This window comes from Molothrus ater, chromosome 4 (assembly GCF_012460135.2).
Source record: "Molothrus ater isolate BHLD 08-10-18 breed brown headed cowbird chromosome 4, BPBGC_Mater_1.1, whole genome shotgun sequence".
Classification (NCBI taxonomy): domain Eukaryota; kingdom Metazoa; phylum Chordata; class Aves; order Passeriformes; family Icteridae; genus Molothrus; species Molothrus ater.
In genome coordinates this window covers 9,434,730-9,446,233 of record NC_050481.2, presented here as the reverse complement: position 1 = coordinate 9,446,233, position 11,504 = coordinate 9,434,730, and the positions used below count along the sequence as shown (strand labels likewise).

Genomic DNA, 11,504 nt, shown 5'->3' with positions numbered 1-11,504 from the left:
GGGTCTGGACTTTCTGACAGGAATTCAACAGAAATCTTTTTCAATCTTTGTCCCCCTAGAAGCAGCCCAAGTTTTTGGGGCAATCCGTCTCAAAACATTTCTGTAAAATTTCCTTTTAGTTCTTGATGCTGCTCAGGCCCATCAGACTGACACAAAACCCCCTCAGTAATGTCCCCAGCCCTGGTGGAATGGCTGAGCTCTCTAACTCCAGCCTTGCACTGTCACACCGTAATTACATTGCAATTGTAGATATAATTGTGGCAGGTTCTAGGCCGCTGGCTCTGAATCCTCCTGAATTCTCAGGGCTGACCGTGGCATTTGTCTGTACTTTCCTGTCCCTGGGGCTGATCACTCCGTGCTTCCCAAGGGACCAAGCGCTCGCTCTGCACAGCTCCTTGGAGCTGAGGGTGCCTGCCCACACTGAGAGATGGGTGAGTGAGCGACCCCGTAATGTTCAGGTTGGTTCGGCTGATCTCGCGTTGGTTCGGCTTATCTAGTTCGGTTGGGCTTATCCAGTTCGGTTGGGCTTATCTAGTTCGGTTCGGCTGAACGCGGTTCCGTCCCGTTCCGTTCAGTTCACCTCAGCTAAACTCGGATCGATTCGGCAAATCCCGGCCAGAGTCGGCCCTTCGGGTACGCTCGGCTGTTATCGGCCACACTCGGCTGTTCTCGGCCACACTCGGCTGTCGGCGGCTCCACTCGGCCACACTCGGCTCTTCGGCCGTACCTGACTCTGCTCCGCGGTGCAGTGGCGGTCGGTGGCGGGGCCCCGCTCCCCGGCCTGAGCCCCGTGAGGGGACAGAGCGCTGGGACAGCCGCCTCAGCCCGGGTCACCCTGTCCCTGCCCGGCCCCGCGTCCCCCGGAGCGCGCCCTGCAGCGCAGAACGCGGCCTTTGGGCCAGGAGCGGGGACAATGCCCTTGGCTCGGCAGCAGCGCCGGGAGGCAGCGGGCGGTGCCCTCAGGTGAGCGGCCGGAGGGGAGGGAGCTGGGCCGGGGGCACCGGGGCCGGGGCACCCACAGGGGGCCGGGGCTGCTTCGGGCGCTGCTGCGTGGGACCCGCTGTGGGTGGGACGGGTCTGTCCCGGGCCTTGCGGCTCTCTGGGATCGTGTTCCGCGGAATAAAGCTGGGGCTCGTCCCAGCTGCGGGGACAGCGCTTTATTGTGTGAGAAACAAAGTTCACTCTTTAGAATTCTTACACGTTTGTTAAGGGATAAAAGGCAGCGCTGGGGTGCTTGGCTGTTTGCCAGGAGCACCCGGTTACCTTAAACCGTGTTCTCTATTTTGTGTTACATTGCAGTGGTGTGAGCATATTCATTATAGTTTATACATATTCAAACAGTCCTTTGAGTTTAGATGTTCTTTTGCTTGGCTTTAACCTTCGTGCCATCTTGTGGATTAAACGAATATACTTTATTTCTTCCTGTGGTGCCATCCTGTTTTATTTTCACTCCTTCGTTATTTGATAACGAGGGTCAATACATTTTTTCTTTTTTTCAGTGCTCTGGTTTCTGTTTCTGTTATCTTGTGTTTCAGATAAGATTGTCCCCAAATATGGGAAATCACCTAATTATCTGACACCATTTTCTGAGTTACTTGCATGTAAAAGCATTTTAACATTTCACAGTCTCTATTATGCTGCAGTCTAAAATAGTATCTATTACACTGCTATTTATAAAAGCTATGCAGTGCATACACGAACTGACAGATTATACTTTATCAAGAGCAGTAGTTACAGATTTTACCCTCTCAGGATTTTTGTGGTCAATAATACCGTGCCAGAGCTAATAGATAAGTGCCAAAGGCAATAACTGCATTTGTTATTTATATTTCTGGGGTGGGCTGAGCTCTGTTTTCCGGGAAGCAGTGGGATGGGTGTCCCTGTGCCCACCCCCCTGGGTCCCAGAGAGAAGCTGCTCCTGTGGCTGCAGCTGAGGGGCAGTGGGAAACCTGAACAGTCCTGATGGAAACCAATGCAAAACCAGGTTTAGTTGGGTTTTGGACTTGCCATTTTCCCCTGATCCGTGTGTTTTGCCTTAGGAAACAGGAACTGGGCACCAAGACATTTTGTTAGCCTAGAAGGGACGAGTTTGTTTGTATTTATTTCCTGAGCCACCTGGAACGATTTGGGTCTCAGTTGGCACCTGAGAGCCTCCTTCTGTGTCCTGGGTGGGGTGGTGGCTATCAAAGGGGTAAAAGTTGGAGCAGGAGGGTGGGTGGAGAGGAGAGCAGTGGCTCTTTGGGAATTTGCATCTGGAAAGGGCCCTCAGTTTCCTGATGGGAGCCCTGGAAACAGAGCTGAGAGTCCCTGAGCAATGAGGATGGTGCAGCTGGAGTGCTAAGAGTGCAGAGGCTGCAGTGGGTGTTGTCTGCTCGGTCTCCCGATGTCCCATCTCTGATGCTGGGCTGGCACCCAGGCACCTCCCAGGTCTGGACACCCTCAGGGCAGGGGTGGTTTTGAAATGTTTTAAATGCTGCAGCAGCTCCCTCAGCTTGGATGAGTGTGAGGATATCCAGCGCTTCCTTAGGGCTTGGAGCATGGCAAGGGTGCAGGGCTCATGGTCAGTCTTGTTTAAACCCTTGCAATAGCAAAATACTTTAAAACAGAGACTTTGAGGAAATAACATCGGTGAGTCTGTTGCAAGGATAGGTACAAGCTGTCTTTATTAAAGATCCACACTGCTGGATGTTGTGTCAGAGCACTCTGGGGACAGAAGGTGTCCCCAAAGCTTCATTAACCCCTTGTTTTCTGCTGGTAGGGCAGGGTGTGAGCCCAGCCTCGGGGGCTGTGTGGCTCATCCTGCCTGGAGCAGGGACACCCCGTGAGGCTGAGCCACAGAGGTTCAGTTGTTGGAGCAGCTGGGGATCTCTTTGTGCCTGGGAATTGTTGTTGCTGCGTTCCTGTCCCAGCTGCAGGGTTCCCTCAGAGCCTGTGCCCTGCAGCAGCACTGGGAGCTCCTGTGCTGGGCAGGGAGCAGCTCTGGCCTGGGGCTTTCAGTCCCATCAGCGTCCATTGAAATCCAGCGTTTGTTTTACTTCCATCGGCCTCTCTGCTGTGCCACCCTCGGTGCCAGGGGACAGAGCTGTGGGGAGGCTCCATCCCATCTGTACCAAGTGCTGCCAGCGCTTCCAGCAGCACTGCTGGGGCATCAAGGGCTGCCTTTGGAGCCTGGCTTTCACAGAGGGTTACACACTCTGCCCTTCAGCATCCAGCTGCATCCTACAGCTGCATAGTTCAGCTCGCAGGGAGCAGAGTCAGCTCTTGGGCCCAAACCAGGTTATGTCCCACAGAGAGCGACTGAGCTTCCTGAGGTAGCACACAGATGTGCACTGGCCTTTGGGGCTAATAGTGAGTGCTGCCAGGTGATTGTGATAAGGTTGAGCTGAAGCTTTCTTAGAAAAGCCACCAGCTGTAAGGAGAATCTATGGAAAACAGGTGGCTGGTGCACTAGCTGGTAGTAGGTCCTGGGTTTTTCTTCTTCTTCTCTTTAACCTGTTCTTAAGAGGACCCCAAAACTGCAAAATCGAAAGGAAGGGGGATGTGGGGGTGAAAGTTGCTTTTCATTTTTTGAAGTGTTGCTGTGGATTTTGGTGTATCAAGTGGCACTACCAAAACAGCATTGGAATAACCAAACTTCAGGACTCTGCACTTAATTCCTTGAATGTGTTTGTGTGGGTGCAGGAAATGCCAAATCCCAAGGCAATTCCATGTCTGTAACTTCAAGTGCAACATCTTTAAAACCAAGTGCTCAGTGTTGGCTTTCCATGTGGATGCAAATGGTCAAAGGCCTTTCTTGTGTTCCAAAAGCAAAAACCCTTTCTCTGTGAGGTTTTGGAGGGGATTCTCTTTGGGATTTCTTGTGATGCAGCATCCTGGGTGTCCCTTCCTTTGTGCAAAGTCCAATGATAAAGGATGGAATGGCTGACACGTGGGATCTGGGATAAAAATGGTTCTGTTAAAATTAGGCAAAGAATGCAATAAGAAAAATGAGCATCCTTTTATTGTCTGAAATAGTCAGGAATAAAAGTGCTGGAAAAGGACACGTTTATGTTTGAATTGGTGTCACCTCTCATGGATAAAACCCCATAGTGAGCAATCAGAGCACAAGTATGAGAGCTAGGATCCTTTGACTTCCACAGTGGATTTAATTTTCTTTTTCTCCTCTCTTTCAGGGCAGGAAAAATCATCAAACTCCTCCCATCTTTGCCAAAAGCTTTGGTGTTTAAGCAGCCAAGGCAAGAGGCCTCAGCACCAGGGGTCTGCACTGGAGGGCTCTGGTCCTGCCCATGCTGTGGGGTGAGTCAGAGGGACACAGGGCTCCTCTTTTCCTCTCTGCTGGGATTAACTGCCATGGGAATGCCATTGCTGACAGCCCAGCCCCAGCTGTGTCTGCTGGAGAAGGGCAGAGGTGAAGAGACAAATGCCAGAGTTCCCTGGGGATGCTGGAGTTGTGGTGTTGGCTGTGCCCTGAGGGGCAGGTTGGGCATTATCTGTGCACCCAAGGACTGCTCTGGGGGTTCGGGAGCTCTCAGTGCATTCCCAGCTCTGCCAGGGCTGGCAGCCGGTGCAGGGCTGGGTGACAGCCTCTGCTCGGGCCGGGGGCAGGCACTGGCCCTGGCACAGATGCAGAGGCAGGGCTGGGAGGATTTGGGAGCAATGGGAGGAGAATGAGGGATGGTGCTGGGCACAGGGGTCAGCCTGTGCTCGTGTCAGCACAGCCCTGCAGGGCCCTGGCATCTGGGAACAGCTCCAGCTCTCCTGGTGCCCAGGGATGGGCTCTGAGGGACTGGGTTTACTTGTGGCTTTCCAGGTCAGCAGGAACAAGGGGAATGTGGTGCCAGAGCTGTGGCCCATCCCATCAGGCTGTATTTCCCTCTGGGAAAGCAGAACAGTCTCTGGGCTGAGGTGACTTTCCTGCAAGTGCTTAGAATCCAGGGAAATGGGAGTTCAGGAATTGCATCTGCTGCTGGGAACAATGCCTTAGGCTTGCTTAGTTTGTGTCTGTGAGAAGTGGGCTTGGGCTGGAGAGGTGCTGTTGGCAACAAAAGATGGAGTCAGTCCTCTCCAGGGATGTGCAGTGAAGGACTGAGTGGGAGGGAAGGGGAGTATTTAGAAATGATATCAGCATTTCTCCCAAAATTGGGGTGCAGCAGTGATGGGGGTGGTTGGGTTTGCTCTGGGCCTTGTTATTCCTTGTGCAATTTTTCAATTCCGTTGCATGATTTATTATCCAGTGTCTTTCTAACAAAAACTAACAGAAATTTAGGTTTAGGATTAGAACTTAGGTCCATTCACTGCAAAATCTTGCCAAGGCTGGAGGACTGGGATGATGGCTGCTCTCAGCAAAGGTCACTTATTAATGCTGTGTCAGATTTCCCTCAGTGCTGGGCAGGAAAGGTGAGGGTTTAGATCAGGAATTCTGCAAACAAGGCCTGGGTGATTGTTGATTTGTTTTGTTTTTCAGTGAGCCAGGGCTGGCACAGGGAATCGTGCAGGTACTGGTCTGGCACCGGAGCTGCTGCCCTTTGGAGCCATTTTAAGGGTATGATCATAGAACATTTTGGGGGCTGTTTTCAGAACTCTGGGTTTCAGAACTCCTGTCCCCAGCCCATTGCTAACCCTGGGACATCTGCTCTGGTTTCAGGCTGTCCTTGCTGGAGCAGCCTGGTCCCTGCCATCCCCAAGCCCTGAGACACAGAGGGAGCCCTGTCCCAAGTGGCCTTTGGCACCTTGTCAGGAATGTGGCAGCAGCCCCGGGAGCAGGCTGGAGGTGAGAACTGGGTGCTTGAAACTGAGGAGTGCTTATCTGGGGCTGGGGGGAAGGGGGAGGAGTTTCCATCCCCCCCTGGAGCTTTCCTGCTGGGATGGGGCAGCACAGGGAGCGGAATTAATTGTGCACCTCCCACGGGCATTGCTGGCCTTGGTGTCTTGTGTTGTGCCATCAGACCGTGGCACTTTACTGCTGTCACTGCCACTGCCATCCCACCTGTGGGCTGTGCCCTCCTGCCAGCCCCACACAGGAGCTCCTGGGAGTGTCCCTTTGTCCCTGGGCTGCCAGACAGAGCTTTGGGCTGCTCAGGCTCAGGGTTGGATTGCCAAAGGCCCTGAGAGGGAGCAGCACAGGGAGGGTGCTCAGAGAGGGGCTGGCAGAGCCCAGCTGGCAGGCTGGGCTGGGTGCTGCAGGTGGGTGTGTGTGCACTGCAGGGAGCGAATGTCCCCTTCCCTAACCAGCCCTGCAGATCCCAAGGGCTCCTAGAGCAGGATTTTATTCCTTACTTCCCTTTGTGGAAATTCATTCTTCAAATTGCCATGAGCAATTCTTGGATTTCTCTAGGAGAAAACCTCCCAGCAGAGACAGATTGCAATGGAGGCCTGTCGGGTTCGGCTGTCTGTCTCTGCCCCGACACGGGTAGTGTGGTTCTTGGGTGGCACGCGTTTTAAAGGACGAGTCTGGACTCTTCAGCTTTTCGGTCTTCAGGTTGTTTATTATTTCTTATCTACAAAATTTTCTGTCTGCCCAACAGAGGTCTGATCTGCAAGCAGTCACAGGCACTCTCTGACCACCCACGGGGCGGTCATGTCTTTTTATACTAATATCTACGTACACAATATTTACCTTTATTTCCCAATGCTTTTCACCCATGTTGGCAAGTGCACCTTCACCATAAACCAATCCCCAAATGCCAACATCACCACAGGAGATGGAGGACAAGAAGAAGGAAGAAGAAGGACAAGACACGCCCTGATCCCTCCATCTTGTCTCCATAACCCCCCTGTACCTAAAAACCTTAAAATCTATATTTCACTTTCTAAATGTGTCTATTTTACACCTTTTACTCTAAAGTGATTCTCTTGTCCTCAAACTCTTGTTATTTCTGTGGATGGATCAAAATCAAGCCACCAGACACTCTTGGCAACATTCCAGGATTTTCGAGACCCCCAAGGGTTCTCCTGGCATCTCTGGACATTGGGAACAATGTGCTGAGATCCCACATCTCCCCCTTCTGTTTGCACTAAGAAGACTTCTTTGGCAACTTGACTCATGACACGTCTCACACACAAAAAGATGCATGGGACGATGAGCATGAGGACTAAGAGAATTATTAAAATATAAAATCCCATTTTTAAAAACCCTCTCCATAAGGGAGAAAGATCAAAAAATCCCGCCAGATCATCAATCCATGATCCAGTGACTTCGCCTAGTTTCTTTATACTGTCTTTTATGTTTTGAATACTTTCATGAATTGATTTTGAATGATCTGAGAGATTCATGCAGCACATTCCTTCAAACTCTTCACATCCATGTCCATGAGCGAGCAATAGATAATCGATTGCTGCCCTATTTTGCAGAGTTGCCTCTCTCACACTGCTTACGTCTTTTAACATATCACTCAAAGCGAGAGAGACTGATTGAGCATGCTTGCTCAACCAACAACCCATGTGGTCCAGTTGAGTCAAGGCCACCCCCGACGCTGTCTGAGGTGAGAAAATTGCTGCTGCAATTCTCCTTGCCTTGTCCCAAGTGTACACTTCATCATCACAGTTTACACTGTAATGTTGCAAGGACCTTTTTTCTTTGTGTTTTTGCTCTCTTAACACTTTCAAATCTGGTGACAACATTGAAATTCTCCCAATGCTGCATGGACCTCCCTTGGCATTTACAGGAATGCCGTGCCAAATTCTGTCCCCACAAATTAAAAACAACCCACGTGGCAATTGCACTGGAACCTGGATTGATCCTTTGGCTGTCGTCACTGTGTGATTGCACCAGGCTGATGCATTTCTATAATATTCGTGATTTGGTGTGACATCAACACTTTTGTTTGCCCTTGACACATTCGAAATTTCGAATTTCATGCATAGCTCCATTGTTGTGGACCCAAAAATTTCCAGTTCCTGCGGTTCGGTAGAAGCCACAGGTAAAAGATGTGTCCAAGCACACCATTCTTTCACAGGGTCTTTAATGACCTGCGAAATCTCCATTGGAGAATGCCCTGGAATTGGCCATTCGCTCACTGGCAACCCAACCATGCATGCTGTGAATGGTTTCCCTGGTTTCGAATGTGTCAGGCAGATACTTTCTAAATTTGCTGCCTGGGCTAACGCTTCCCAAACATTTTGTTTTGGCTGACTGACAGGTAGATTTGCTCTATTGCTTAAAGCAACAGATGAAAGCATGAGCATCATGAAGCTCACGACTTCACCCTTATAAAGTTTCATTGTCATGCTCCCACTCAAAGCCACAAAGGAAAAAACCCCCCAAAGTTTTTATTCTTTTCGTTTTTCTTCCGAGTCGCTGCTCACAACTTGAGTTTCCTCCTCCGTCTGCGTACTCGTTTCTTTGCCTCTGGGATCTGTGCTCTCCTGCTCTCTTCTGACGCTGTATCCACACCCCCCACCGAAGCGCGCAGCCCCCCCCCCCGCGGGTGCCCCCCTTCGCGCTGCAATTCGAGCTGATCTCCTGGTCCAGATTTCCGGGTCTGACGTCACCACCGCGCGTCTCCTGCGTCCCTCCGTGGCAGCTCGCTGGAGCTCTGCAGCTGCTCCGCCCTTGCTGCCCGTGTCTGACGCCGCCGCGCTGGTTTGAAAGTCCTCCCCGGCCGTCCTTTGAGTCTTGCTCGACCCGCGCATTTTTGACACCGCGCTAAATGGAGCCGCCGCTGCTTTCGGCGTTGTGCTCGCAAAAGCCGCACCAGAACCCGTGTCTCCCATCGCCTCCACGCCCCCCCCGCCGGCCGCCGCCGCTTCCGCGCCGCCGTGCATGCCGCGAGAGAGCGCATCCCCCCTCCCCGCTTGTTCCCTTTGAACCCCCCTCCCCGACTCCGCCACTTTTTCCACCTCCTCTCCCTCTGATTCCTCGATATCGCTAGGAGAAAACTTTATTTCATCAGGGAGTAGAATGGCATCATCTGTGTCTGAGTCAGAGGGTGAAGCCCCCACACTCTCTGGAGTTTCGGGGCGCTTTCGGGTTCCCTTGGGTTTTCGGGATGGTGGGACTGAAGGCAATGACATTTCTCCCGGTCCCCGTTTCTCGGGCACCTTTCCCCCCGGGCTAATTGAGATCAGAGCCAATCTCTGCTTGGAGCCTTGCTCTGGTCCCTCCGCCCTTTTGGGACCCGCAACAACTTGTTGCCTGGCTGACCCTCTCAACTGAGTCGAGGTCGCCTCTAACATAATTCTTGCTGAAGACAGCAATTTCAAGGCTGTCTTATCATCATTAGTGGCTAGAAAATATAGGTGTCTGTTAACTTCTTGCCAAAAGCCTACCTCAAATAACAACCTTGTTTCTGAGTACGGGTAATTACACCGCACCCACAGCAATAATTCTCTAAGCTTTTTCTTTGGGATCCCCCTTGTGTGTGTGTCTGCCACGCCCTGTAGGTCGGACAGAATTTCTATTTGTTCCTGGGAAAGTGTACCCCCCATGTTCTTAATTCTTGACCTTCTCACCGAATTCCTGTCGTCAGAGCAGTCCGAAGGCTCCTGGTCTCTGGCCTGCAGGTCACAGGAGATGGATTCGGAGGCGCCTTTTCCGATTCCGATCCGGGCTGTCCTGCTACGAACTTTCTTCGGTGGAGGTGGAGTGCGGTGTTCTCTGCGGCCGCCGCGTCTGCAGATTCTGCTGGCTGCTTTCTGGCTATTTTCCCAAGGAGTTATCAGTGCTCTCCTGGGAATGAGTCCAGTTCGGGAGCTGCCCACTCGGTGCTTCAAGGCTGCCCCTGTGCAAGAGGTGCACAACAGAGCTCACCGTGGCTCAGCGAGTGCTGCCGGATGCTGCTGGATCGCCGGTTGCTGCCGAGTAGCTCACTGGGTCGTCCGCCGGGTGCCCACTGGGTGCCCACTGGGTGCCCACCCAGGGACGCCAAATGTCGGGTTCGGCTGTCTGTCTCTGCCCCGACACGGGTAGTGTGGTTCTTGGGTGGCACGCGTTTTAAAGGACGAGTCTGGACTCTTCAGCTTTTCGGTCTTCAGGTTGTTTATTATTTCTTATCTACAAAATTTTCTGTCTGCCCAACAGAGGTCTGATCTGCAAGCAGTCACAGGCACTCTCTGACCACCCACGGGGCGGTCATGTCTTTTTATACTAATATCTACGTACACAATATTTACCTTTATTTCCCAATGCTTTTCACCCATGTTGGCAAGTGCACCTTCACCATAAACCAATCCCCAAATGCCAACATCACCACAGGAGATGGAGGACAAGAAGAAGGAAGAAGAAGGACAAGACACGCCCTGATCCCTCCATCTTGTCTCCATAACCCCCCTGTACCTAAAAACCTTAAAATCTATATTTCACTTTCTAAATGTGTCTATTTTACACCTTTTACTCTAAAGTGATTCTCTTGTCCTCAAACTCTTGTTATTTCTGTGGATGGATCAAAATCAAGCCACCAGACGCTCTTGGCAACATTCCAGGATTTTCGAGACCCCCAAGGGTTCTCCTGGCATCTCTGGACATTGGGAACAATGTGCTGAGATCCCACAGAGGCCAGAGTTGTGTTTGGAGCAGGGAGTGCTGAGAGCTGCGTCTGCCTGTGCTGCCACAGCCTGACCACAGCCACATGGAACAGCCTGGAAAAGGGACTGGGGGAATTGCTGATGCCCCAGTGAGAAGAACACAAACTCACAGCCATTCAGCCTGACAGTCCCCTCCACCCAGAGCTCAGCACACATCCTCAGAGGTAAGTCCAGCAGCTGAAGGAAAAATAAACACAGAAGAAAAAGGTGACTTATTTTGCTTTAAAGTTATTTCGAGTTGTTATTAAAGCCCAACCAACATTTGCTCTTGATTTTGGTTGGGTGAATAACGAGCAGTGGGCATAAATGATGCCATTCATTTAGCTGAAAACCTGGTGTAATCTAGAGGGGATACAAGAACTGTTTGTGCAGGAAAATGTGAGGGGATGTCAGGGGGAGCAAGGTGGAATTTTTGAGGGAATAGCTCCTTATCACCACAGCCGCAGCATGCCTGGAGCCCTGGCGGGACCCAGCCCTGCATTGGCTGCAGCCAGAACGGCTCTTCCCGACCACGGCGATGCCGGTCCCAGTCCCGATCCCAGCCCCAGTCCCACCTCTATCCTCCGGCCCCAGCACCCACCCATACCTTGCCTGCCAAGGAAGAAGCGGCCTGGCTCCCCCAGCAAATAGGGGCAGGATCAGGACCCGAATCCCGAGGCCTAAATCCCAATCCCGGCCCCACCTGAGCACCTTGGACCCCGCTCAGTACCAGCAGTAACCTCCAATCAGGATCTCTGCACAGCACTCAGACCGACGCTCCCACCGCATCCCGAGATGAGCACCCCCCACAGAAAGCAGGACAGGACTGGATCTGCCGGGATTTATGGGCGGGCGGGGGGGAGGCGGGGGGGAGGCGGGGGCCCCGGGGGCGGGGCCGTCACAGGTGCGAGGGAACCCAGTGCGGCTGCGCGGGGAGGGCCTTAGGGGATTTAAGGCGCGGGGAGGGGCTGGTGGAACCATGTGCTCCTCGGCGTTTGGTGAGG

The 11,504-nt window shown here is 52.3% G+C and overlaps 1 long non-coding RNA gene across 1 annotated transcript; it reads left to right on the top strand.

The window, feature by feature from the left end:
• The first annotated feature begins 514 nt into the window (after positions 1–514).
• LOC129046675 (uncharacterized) lies at positions 515–5,430 on the top strand. The gene is made up of 3 exons (XR_008508337.1): positions 515–963; positions 4,173–4,296; positions 4,811–5,430. It is a non-coding gene; the product is annotated as an uncharacterized LOC129046675 (long non-coding RNA).
• Positions 5,431–11,504: the final 6,074 nt, after the last annotated feature.